This window comes from Peromyscus californicus, unplaced genomic scaffold (assembly GCF_007827085.1).
Source record: "Peromyscus californicus insignis strain IS unplaced genomic scaffold, ASM782708v3 Scaffold_5__1_contigs__length_169319896, whole genome shotgun sequence".
NCBI lineage: Eukaryota > Metazoa > Chordata > Mammalia > Rodentia > Cricetidae > Peromyscus > Peromyscus californicus.
The window spans coordinates 47,378,440-47,390,568 of NW_026294573.1; the positions used below are offsets into that span (position 1 = coordinate 47,378,440).

General features: G+C 42.1%; 1 protein-coding gene across 7 annotated transcripts in view; it reads right to left on the reverse strand.

Moving 5' to 3' along the window:
* Nucleotides 1-12,129, reverse strand: part of Dab1 (DAB adaptor protein 1) — an 803,063-nt gene that overhangs the window by 387,949 nt on the left and 402,985 nt on the right. Inside the window, exon 1 of one of the 7 annotated variants that reach the window (XM_052718126.1) lies at nt 645-1,013. The exons of 5 other annotated variants lie outside the window; for them this stretch is intronic. The gene's annotated coding sequence lies outside the window, so the exon portion shown is untranslated. Of the gene's footprint in view, nt 1-391; nt 556-644; nt 1,014-12,129 lie in introns of those variants that run through there. One more of the 7 variants, XM_052718125.1, reaches the window with a different exon arrangement.

Below are 12,129 nucleotides of genomic sequence, written 5' to 3' on the forward strand. Positions count from 1 at the left end.
GGGTGCCTAGAGCCGGGGCAGAGGGAGGGAGGATGCAGGGGGTCCGGCGACAGGAGAGGGTCTTGGGTAGGCGAGCCTAAAGAGAGGATCGCGCGTGTTCAGAAGTGGGGCGATGGAAGTGGGGACCGACCGGGAAGGAGACGCAGGGTCGCCTCCCCTCGCAAGCAAGTGGTGGGAGAAGATAGACAACTGCGGCAGTCGCCAGTGCACAGCACCTCGGGCCAAACTCCCGAGAGACTCGCCCCGAAAACCCTCCTCCACACCCGGGTTCGCGGGCCCCAGCCGAGCCACCCGGGCTCGCCGAAGCCGGGTCCCCGCGGGCCACCTGCGCACACTCAACTCGGGGGTCCGTCGCGTGCCCCCCAGCCCCCCCCGCCGCCGCGCCTCTCACCTCGGCTCCCCGGAGCATCCTCCTCCTCCTCGGCTGCGGAAGCCGCCCGAAACGCGGCTCTCCATGCCCTGCGGGCGGCCGCACTCAGACGCACTCTCCAGCCCGGGGAAGCCCGGGTGAGCGCGGATCTGGGTCCATCCTCCCCGGGAAGCCACGGGCGCGCGTCAGAGCAGGGGGAGGAGACCGGACCCTGTGCGGTGCGCAGACCCGCCTCCTCCCGCCGCCCCCGCCCCGCGCCAGCCCCGCCGCTCACCTGCTAGCTCCCCGCCAACCGCGCGTTCCGAGCCGGTCCAGTCCGGCTCCTTCTCCCGCCGGGGCGCTCCGTGCGCTGCCCGAGCGCACTCCGAGAGCTCAGCCGAGTCGCCGCGGCGACGACCAAGAGGAAGAGCCAGCGAGCAGGCGAGCGGGGGCGCCGCGGCTTGCGGTCGCGCTTCTCCAGCCCCTGCGCTCGTCCCCCATCCCGGGAGTGGAGACCGAGCGGAGCCGAGAGCCTAGGGTCCCCGCCCTGCCGTTCTCCGCGGAGGGGGGCGCGCTGAGAGCGGACCACGCTCCTCAGTAGCCGCCGCAGCTCCCGCCCGGACTCCTCCGTTTCTCCAGCGCCTGCTTTTAGCCAAGCCTCTCTGCACACAAGTAGAGAGGGCGCCGAGCCAAGTGGAGGCTGTGCGAGCTTCTTGCCCCGCGCCCCTTGACAGAAGGGGGCGCTCTCTCCCAGCCACCGGGGCCGGCTTCACCCACCTTTTATTGACGTTTCCAGGGTAATATTGTCTTGCACCTGTCATGATTTCCTCAGCTCTAGGCAGCTTCCTGTGCCCCTGAGGGCTCGCGGGCCCCAGTTAACTTGTTTTTCCCTACTCCATTCTTAGAATGCAGGGCCCTAGACCGTCCTGTAAATTAGAACCTGTTGTGCCAAAGAAGGCTCTTCAGGTCCTATCTTACAAAGATCTCAGAAACACCGAGTGGCAAAAAATAATTGGATTAGTCGGAAATTTTTCCACCTTGAGATTGGATTCAGCTTTGTCAAGGCCAGTGTGGCATACTTGTCTCCAGAGGCTTGAATGTTAGGTGGGAGGGTGTAGTGCGAAAATCTCCTGCTGCCCCCTAGGAGCCGGGTGCCCAAGAGCAAAGGAAGAGGCGGCAACACTTGCTTTTAAAGTTTACTCTTCTTTTGAGGGGCCACACTCCTGCCCTCCAGCTGGGTGATAATAAAGTTAATGTGGTGGCTTGTTTTGGGGGGATTTTTTTTTTCTGGTAGCTTCTGTTACTCACCCATGAAAATTTAATGATGCATTTAGGGTTATTACCTCTAGAGTCAATGGGCTAAAAATATTTAGCCTAATGCACTGCTTGTGGAGTCAATAGGTCTGTGGCTGGTTCGTACAAAGTCATCTGGAGACCCTCCCTTCCTCCACAAAATTCACGAGCCATTACACTTATCCCATAATAACAGCTTCTGTACAAATGGAGGCCCTGCAAACTTGGCTGTCAGGCACCTCTGAAAAGATAGCAATTTACATAGAGACAAGAAAAAATTCCTGAGGTCATTGGCAGCATACACTCTACGGAGAAGAGCTGATCAGAGGAAATGCCCCACAGTTTGGCAGAGAGGTTCCATTCTTGATGGTTCCATCTAACTCTGGGGTGGCTGTCAATCTCCTGGGGTGACCACGGAGTCCCACCAGATTCTCTCCAACTTTTACAAAAGTTCCAGAAAGTGGGAGGAGTTGGATACCAGGTGCTGTTCTACACCCTGAGCAGAGTAGAGACTGGCTAGGGAACACCTCCGCTGCCATCAAGAAAACATTTCACTTTCACTGTCCGTGAAGACAAGTCCCTGGATTATGAACGCCACGAAAAGAAAGAGAAATGTGAGAAGTCAAGTCGTGGGAAAATAGGGAAGAGTGTACTTGAGTGTTGGTCATTTCTAAGAGCTGGAGAAGGCCAAACCTTGGATGATGCAGCGAAAGTAAGTTCGACTTTTTACAGACTGCAAAACAAAACCATAAGATCAACACAAAAGTCTAAAATCCTCTAGGTTTTAAGGACAGCTTTGAAATTTCCATTCCATTGATATGCATTTTAAGAGCCCATATCTAAGGTCCGACTGTACTTGCCCCCTGCCTCCTGTTTTTATCTGGCATGGTGGCTACAGACATCAGAAGGAATTGGGAAAGTGAGTTGGCCAAGCCATACAATGTAATAGAATGTAAAACTCTATCTCTCTTCAGTGTTGGACAAAGTCCACCATGGAAACTGGGCAGATTCCCATGAAATCCAGTGGGGGCAACAAGCCGCAGCTGTTCCCATCTCAAGCCTGGAAGAAAATGTGATGTATAGGCACAAGCTGCCCACTATAGTCCTCAGAGCCTTCCTGGTTAAACTGAACGAAATCTTAAAGAACATTTTGTCACTTCACTAAATGTCAAGAAATAGCTCATCTGAAAGATAAGGTGTGGGGCTTTACTGCTGTTCTTTTGAAAATACCAGTGTAATTTGTATTAAGTATGGCATAAAGAAAAAAATCAATAAATGTGCTTTCATCATCTACTCTGAGATACAGCAAAGTAATAAGAATAGTGAAGCTGTATATATTACTTATTCCATTACAGGCAGTATGAGATATTTCTCATATAACCTTTACAACATGGACTTTGAAATCTGATGGGACTTCTTCACTCTGGCAGGCCACCTGTCTGTGTGTCTACATTTTCAGCTTTCCAGGGGTAGTGAACACTTGACTCAATGAGCCTTCAATGAGATACAGGCAGAAGGACAACTGCCCTGGAGACATCGGTTCTCTTCCCAGGATACATCCCAAATAGTTCATTTTGATTCATCAAACATCGGCAGGGCCCATTCTGCACATCGAGGTCTGTGTAAAAGGCTCAGTCCACTGGACAGAGATGTGAAATGAGTTGCACAAAGAAGGGCAAAAAGGTGAGCTACTGAGCTTCATAAGTCATCCCTGCTCATGTGATTGACAAGCCCTCAGAGAGTCAGTTAAGACAACTGACCCATGTTTGGGAATAAGACCTGTGGTCACATGTCATAAATCCTGTGGGTGATAACCACTGCCCTAAAGAAAATAATGCAGAGCCTTTATGATGCCCTTGTAAATTGTGTACTTTTAAAACCCTGTTTATTCCTACAATTTTCCAAGTATATGTCTTGTTGGATGGTATGCAATGGGCTCTAATTTTGGAGGTCTTTTCTTACATCTTTATTTTTGGATGGTTGGCAAGTCGGTAGTGTATATATTTAAGGTGCACAATACAATGTTTTGACATATGTTCACATTGTGAAATGATTAGCACTATTGAGATAATTAACATATTCATTACCTCACATAGTTACTTTTTTTTGCATGTATGATAAGCTCACTGAAGATCTAGCCCCTAAAAAAATGTCAAGTGCATAGTAGATTATTATTAAATGTACTTACCTCACCCTGTGGTACTCAAGACCTCCAGAACTTATAACAAAGGTTAATACCCTTGATAGCAATCTCCACATTTGTCTTATCCTGTCACTCCTGAACACCACCATGCTACTATGATTTTATAGCTTTGTCTTGTTTAGATTCCATGTATATGAAATCATGCTGTATATCTTTCTGTGCCTGGCTTATTTCATGTAGAATAGTGCAACTGAGCATTGTCCATGTTGTCACAAATGCCAGGCTTTCCTTCTTTTTAAGGCTTAATAATATTCCATTGTGGACGCCACACACACCACTTTTTCTTAAACCGTATCTCTGTCAACACAAGCATTACATTGATTTTATTATGAATTTGCTATAATGAACAAGGACGTTCAGATTATCTCCCTGAGATAATCAGTCCCTTTCCTGGAGATACATACCTAGAAAGGAGCTCTACTTTCGATTTTTGAAGAACCTCCTTATAGTTTTCCAAAGCAGGGGTAACAACTCCCAATCCCACCAGCAGTGCCTGTACAGGGAGGGGTTCTTTCTTATCCACATCTTCACTAATAATGGTTCCAATCTGCCTTTTTTATGCCAATCATTGCAGGAGGTATGCAGTTCTACATCTTTGTGTGTTTGATTCAGATCTGGGAACTTTTCATACACCTGTTGTCATCCATGTCTTCTTGTGGAGGAAAACATCTGTTCGGGTCCTTTGTCATCTTGTGACCAAGCTGATTATGCTTTGCAAGCAAGTTCTCTGAGTTTTTATGTCATGGGTACTAACCACTAATCAAACACAACATCTGAAAAGGTTTCTCCCACTCTCAAAGCTGCCTTTCCCTACCTTTCTAAGCCACTGATGGTTTCTGTGGCTTTGGAAAAGCTTTCAAATTGGATGCAGCCCACTTCGTTTATGTCTTTTGTTGCCTATGCCTTTAGTATCAGATTCTTTTTGTTTTGTTCTTTTGTTTTGTTTGTTTGTTTGTTTGTTTTTTATCATTGTCAATACCAAATGTCAAAAAGACTTAGCCAGATGTTTTGGTCTAGAATTCTTGTGGTACAGATCTTATATGTAAGTTTTTAACCCAATTTGAATTGGTTTTGTATAAAGTATAAGAGGAGGTTGATTTCCTCTTCCTTCTAAGGGGATAGTTTTCCCAGCACCATTTACTGCACATCCTTTCTCCTGTGTAGTCTTGGTATGTGGTCATTTGTCTCTAGGCTAGCTCTGTTTTGTTCTGCTGGCCTAATTTATCAGGTCTGATGACAGTATCATATTGTTTTGATTACCATATCTCTGTAATATGCTTTGAAAACAGGTATGGTTGGCTTAGGTTTCAGTTTATCAGGGTCTTTTGTGGTTCCATAGAATTTTAGGATTTTTGATAAATTTTTTGTTTTGCAAAAATGTCACTAGAACTTTGGTAGTAATGTACTGGATCCGAAGGCCACTTTGGGTAGGTAGGAACATTGATATTAATTCTCCCACTTGGACTATGTTTCCTTTTGTTTGTTTAATTGTTTTACCTGCTGTCTTATGAATTCAGAGTAAAAATTATTCATTTCCTTGGTTAAAATTACTTCTCTTAAACATTCTTCTCTTTTTTATGCTATTGTAAATGGAATCATTTGCTTAGCTTTGGAATACTTACTATTTATTAAGTGGTCAGTAGCACTTACATATGCCAAGATTATGCAAATGTTAATATACATATAAAGTTTCCAAATTCATGTAACTTAAAAAAATGATTAGTAGGAAAACCTGCCCTGCATGTCAGAGGCATCATATACTCAAAAGATACTAGTATAGAATGAATAAAATCTCAAAGGTTAATACAGAAGGTACATTAAGCCTCTATATTAAGCCTTTTAGAGAAGTTCTTGTCATGCTCAAAATCTGTATTTGAGAAAAAAAAGTCTCACTCCTTTGTTCAAAATAAAATAAAATAAAATCAATAAAAGCAATGCTCACTCTTCAAGGTGCAATGTAAGATCTCAGGAGAAAACAGAGAAAATTGCCCACAAAACACACCATCAAATGGCACTGGGGTTAAAACTATGATGGGCCTGATGCTAGAAGAGCATCAACATTTGTATTGAATCCAGGTTGGGAAAGGAGTGGGGGTGGGTAATATGGACCTCATTAAAAAAAGGGGGGCATTTTGAAACACAATTAGGTACTAGATGAATGACCTGGAGAGGCATTTTGGACCAGAATTTCAAGTCAGACAAAGAAGGGTTATGTGAAAGAAGGCAGAGTCCTCTTTTGAGAGTAGCTACAACTGACCCTTGAGAGGCAAGCATAAAGCACTTGTACAGCTCTGCTTGCTGTATTTAATTTAGGGTGGAAATGCAGGGATGCACTTTTTTAAAAAGGTAAATATTTTGAAAAATGTCTTAACCCTCTTACCAAGATGTTGTTTTCCATATGAGACACGGGTAAAGCATCCAATTGCTACTTCTCTTCTGTGGTCAAAAAGACAATAAAAAAATATTTCTATGGTGCTTCATGAAACAGAGAATGCCCTCTTCATCCGACCCCAGCCAGTCTGACTCCAGGGAAAGGTGACATGGTGGAGTTACTAAGCTTGACTCTGCTCTCCAGCAGCTATAAATAGCACCCCTTTCATTCTCCAGGAGAAAGTAGGGGATAGCAATGTGAGGATAGCGGTTCTCCCACCAATCTGCTCTTTATAGCTAAATGCACAGTAGAAACAAAGTAGAGAGCCTAAGTGGTTATCAGAGGGCTCTTAGGCTCGAATCCAAACTCCCAATTTTTTTTCACTCGTAAAGTGGAGTGTAAGTGATGTTAGTATTGGGTGGGGGAGGGGCAGATGAAAAGAGTGGGGAATGACTGAGAGTCTGGCACCTATGGCGTGTCATAGAAACACAGCAGAATCGTCAGCACAGCATACAACCCAGCAAGCATACATTGTTGCTTCTGTACTTAAGGGGTTGCATGTTTGAGCTGTTTGCTGCTGAGGGTGGATTTCTCCCGTCTTGTAAAATAATACCTCGATTCTATTTCATTGGTTTACCATTTCTCTACCTGATCTTTTTTTTTTTCTTTCTGATAAAGAAGATTATACCTCCAGCCCAGGGACAGACAGGTGACAAAGAGAAATGTATCTCTTGGCCACACCAAATTGGAGATGTACCGTGTACCTAGGGTAGTGTGGCTGCAGAAGATACTTTCTTCTTAGTGCTGGGCTCAATCCTGGGAAGAAATTAGACCCATGTATAACAGTGGAGAAAAGATGTTAAAGCATGACGCAAAAAGAGAATGAGAGTGGTAAGAAGTTGAGAAATGGAGATTTAAGAAGACTCTTAGAGTATTTGGGTTAGCCTTACCTAAAAACAGCTACCATCTCTTCCATAGACTTTTCTGTCCTGTAAGTATATTTCCTCTTTTACTTAAGACAGTTTGACTTGTAGGATTTTTTTCACTTTAATAAAAAGAATTCTCTATACTCAATATTATGCTATGTACTTTCTAGATAGCATTAAGCTTAATGCTTACTACAGCACAGATAAAATGCAACTTACTGTAGTCCAGCATACACTACTTCAAAGTAGATGAACATAAGCTGTATAAGACTTGTTCACCAAAACTTACACATCCCAGATTTTAAAAAAAGCCAAGGTAGGCCCAAGAATGTAGAGATGTATACCATGTTCATGGTTTAGAATAATTGTTATTATTAAAATATCAATGATCTCTGAATTGAAATGTGCATTTAATGAAGTTACAATAAGAATTCCAATGCATTTTTTCCAAGGAATTAACAATATTGAAATGGATATAAGAATGCAGAGGAACTTAGAAAAGCCAGAATATTTTCAAGAAAGAAGAACAGCTCTAGAAGATTTGTCCTACACTGATTTTATGACATGTCCTAAGTGATAGTGATCAAAACGGGATGATTAAGACAATGAAATAAATAATCATTAGAACAGAATAGAGAACCCAGAAATGGACAAACATAATTCAGTTGCTGATTTGGTTTCCTCCCAAAGACACTGTAATTCAAAGAGGTGACAACAGCCTTTAAGGCATCTGGCAGGAACAGCTGGGGAAGCAGGAAAGAGCTGTACCCCACTTTGCAACATATGTGAGAACAAAAGGTATAGCTGAAATGGTAAAGGTTCTGGATGATTTCAGACAGAGAGGCACACGGCTGGTTCCACCATGTGAGATGTTGCAGCAGGAGGAGGATGAGTTTGAGGCCAGCCTGGGCTACGTAGACACACTTAAAAACAGAACACTGTACTAAAGAGCCCTATTGTCTTCATTATTTGGAAGTATGTTCAGTTTCCATGGAGAGGATGCAAAAATCACTGAGTATAACATAATAAATTTGGCTTAATCAAAATTTAAAGCTGCTGATTAATAGACAACATTAAGAAAATTAAATGGTAAGCCACAAGCCTGAAAAGAAACATTCACAATATGCATATCTGACAAGAGACTTAAATCTTGAAAAACATAGAATCTTAGTAATTAATAATAAAAAAGACAACCTAATTAAAATGGACAGAAGATCTAAATAGATACTTCACAAAAGAAAATGCACCAATAAACACAGTAGTGGAAAGGCACATTAGTAATGGGAGAAACATATGCATATACATAGTGAGACATTATTTCACACCCACTAAAATGGCTACAGTCTAAAAGTCAGATGATGATGGGGCTGGAGAGATGGCTCAGCAGAGGACCAGAATTCAGCCCCCACCACCTACATCAGGTAGCTCACAACTGCCTATAACTCCAGCTCCAGAGGAACTGACACCCTCTTCTGGACCCTATGGGCACCTGCACTCAGGTGCATATACCTATAGACAAACACGCACATACGTGCGCGCACACACACACACACACACACACACACACACACACACACACACACACACTCACACACTAAAAAATTAGTAAAGTGACTCTTCAAAAAGTCAGATGACATTAAATAATGGTGGTGAAGTTGTAGAACTCTTGTACATTACTGATAAAAGTATAAAATGATTTTACATTTTGGAAAATTACCTGGTCCAATCTTGTCAAGTTACACACATACATACTTTATGAGCTCTTTTAATATTTATATATTTATTTCTCCTAGGTGTTTACTCAAGAAAACTAAAGCACGCATTGCAGCTCTGTTCACAACAGGTAAAACTGGAAACAATCCAAAAGATCCTGTACAGAATGGCCAAGCAAGTCATAAAATCTTCACACACTGGCATATGACTGTGCAAGAAATTAAGTACTTTACAGACATGTGTGGCAACATGGATGAATCTTAAAAACATATTGAGAGAAAGAGAAAGACCAAGTGTAAGAGAAGACTATTATGTTTCCATCTTTTGAAAACTAAGAGCAGACAAAATAAGTCTACAATAAGAAAAAATAGGATTCCAGTTGGCTCCTTGGAGAGGGATTGGCTTGAAAGGAGTACAGTGAAGTTTCAATGGTATTTTAAACAAAGTGTTTATATAAGCAAACATCTTTATGAAAACAGATCTGCACATTTCAATGTATGTCACTTTTACTTTAAACATCATTAAGAAGAACAGGTACAAGAAAAAAATGGAGCAGCCAATAAACCCTTACAACTGTTATGTGTATTTCTTTATCACGGCCCAACCTAGACATTTATGCTAATAATACAAGTACCAGAGGGGGGAAAAATACTCTGCTCTCAATGTAAAAAGAATTCTCTGTCATCCATGGCACTTGGAGAGCAATGGATATGTAATATGTGTCCTTTAAATTACATTAATACACCAATGATCAGACCAAAATGGAACCACCCTCCAGAAAATGAAAGCATTGCCTGGTGATGAAGTAGATGTCATCAGAAGGCAAAGAATATCCTGGCACAGGACTTAATCAAATAGAGATTAGATAATGGCTTGGCAGGAATTCTATAGAGAAATTCAAATTCAGGATGGTAAAAGAGAATGGAGAAGGGGTCTCCAGCAATAAGATCTTAGGTTTTCCTTCTAAAACCTGATACCTATTATTCTTTGGAGAATCCATAAGCTCTGAAGACATAGTCATACTTCAGATGGCTGTCTGCTCCTCTGCGCCACATCCACCCACAAGCAGCCCCAGTTTTATACCGGAATACATCAGTTGCATTCAATTTGCATGAAAACCTCACAAGGAAAAAAGTCACCACTCTTCCTAGAAACATACTGATGCAAATCACATTTTATAAAATATTTTTTTAAATAAAAAGAATGTAATTGCTCATTGAATTGTAATATGAATGCAAATTAACTTACTGTAATTATACTGTGCAATTTTCTACTTTAAAAACTTAGAAAATGGAAGAGACCTGATAAGTAATTTGAACTGTAATTCTTCATTGTGTTCCTTCATTATGCAATGGTTACCATAAGCAATTTGCTGTTTTAATGTAGAAGATTTTTAGTTCATACCTTTACATTGGCAAGACTCAAATGAGACCGCTCAGTATAGACAGATAGCTGTCCCCCTTCTTCACAAGCACATTGCAGAAATTATCAAGATAAAATTAATACAGCACAGGTGAATTTGTGAAGGATGCTTAATACACTTTCACTGGGGAACCTTCATCCCATCAAACATCTTTCTGTCCTTACACCTTCAATCTATGTTAAACTTTCAGGGAGTCCTAAGCAAATGGGAGTCAAGGTATCAGCATTCGTGGCTTAATGACAAGACTTGGGCAGAGAAGTGAAGAGAAGGGGTTCTAGTCCCAGCTCTGCCACTAATTAACCCTGTGACCTTCTCCATTCTAGTTTTCTTTTCCCACATCTGTGAACTGAAAGGTTGGGCTAGGTAATTTCCAGATTCCATTATATCCCTTACGTATGACTCTGTTGTCACCCTCCTCTTTGCAACATGAGTGACAGGAAATTAATTTCTTACTTAGAATTAATGACTGTCTGAATGAACAGCAATCCCTATAGTTCAGTCATTCGTTGTTAAAGAATGCCTAATATAAAGATCATCTGTGATGATGCAATGTGAAAAAATAATAATTACCTATTTTTACGTTAATAATAATTTGCATGTGTAGTTCCTCCTGTGTAAATCCTGTTAACTGGAAGGCATTGATACAGAGAGCTGGGAATCTCATTAAGCACATGGTGCCCTGGAAAGGAATGGGTCAGACTTGGAATCATAAGACTTACCTTTGTTTTCTAAGTAATAACTAAGCTTTGGCAATTCCATCTTTTAGATGTAATGTCTCTGCTACCTCCCTGGATACTGTGCGAGTTTGGACACACAATGAGTAGAAAGGCATTGGGTCACCTGTATGCATAAAAGTTTCATCTCATCCTCTCAACAACCCCATGAAGTAACTTTTATTATTTCTATTTTCCCATGGGAGAAAATAGAACTTGAATAACTTGTGCAGGGTCACAGCCTATGACACAGTACATACTGTCTGTCCAGGGGGCACATAGCATCCTTTCATTTTCTGGACTTCATAACAATGTGTGTAGTTAATGTTTTTTCTCATGACATCTGAGATACTCTTAGAGAAAGAGAACTATTTCATCCTTGTGCCGCTATCAGTACTATGAGGCCCCCCATTTCCTCAGCTGTGAAATAAAGGAATCATTTCTACAAGGAACACTCGTTTGCCTTCTCCTCACCTGGCCTTACCCTGCTCTTGCCCTCTCCATTTCATCCTGCCTAAAAATCTCAGTCCCCAGGTGAGGAAGTATTCGATATCTGAAGTCCCCTGACCCCCTCGGGTCTGGATTGGAGCACAAGGCTTTCAGGTTGTGTCAGTTGATAGCTTCCATCTTCATGGCCATAGTGGCTGATCCAGGATCAGCAGAGGGGATAACTTTATCCAGCCAGAATAAGTCTCAGGAAAGATGACAAAATGCCTATATTGTTTTCTTTTTCTTAAAAGAAAAAATTCTTTTCATGGTGAGGATCAAATCCAGCATCTTGAACATGCTGACCAAGTGTTCTACCACTGAGCTACACCCCTAACCCTCTTTCCAAATTTTAACAAGGAGGAATATAGCCCAAAGAGCAACATCTTAGGCTCTGAAGGGAGGAGATCAAATCAAAGAGATGGGAAGAGATGTTACTCCTTTTGTATTACTGAGTCATGGCCTAGAGGGAACATCTCCTCAACAATAATTTGGGTCAACATAGTTCTTTCAACACTTAAGTCTTGTTAGATGCAGTTTCTCTTACTTCCTACCAAAACTTGGTAAAAAGCACTTTGAAGGACCTAATGAAGTTGTGAGTCAAATTGAATCAGGTTCAATCATGGTGATTGTGTTAATGATGCCATTGATC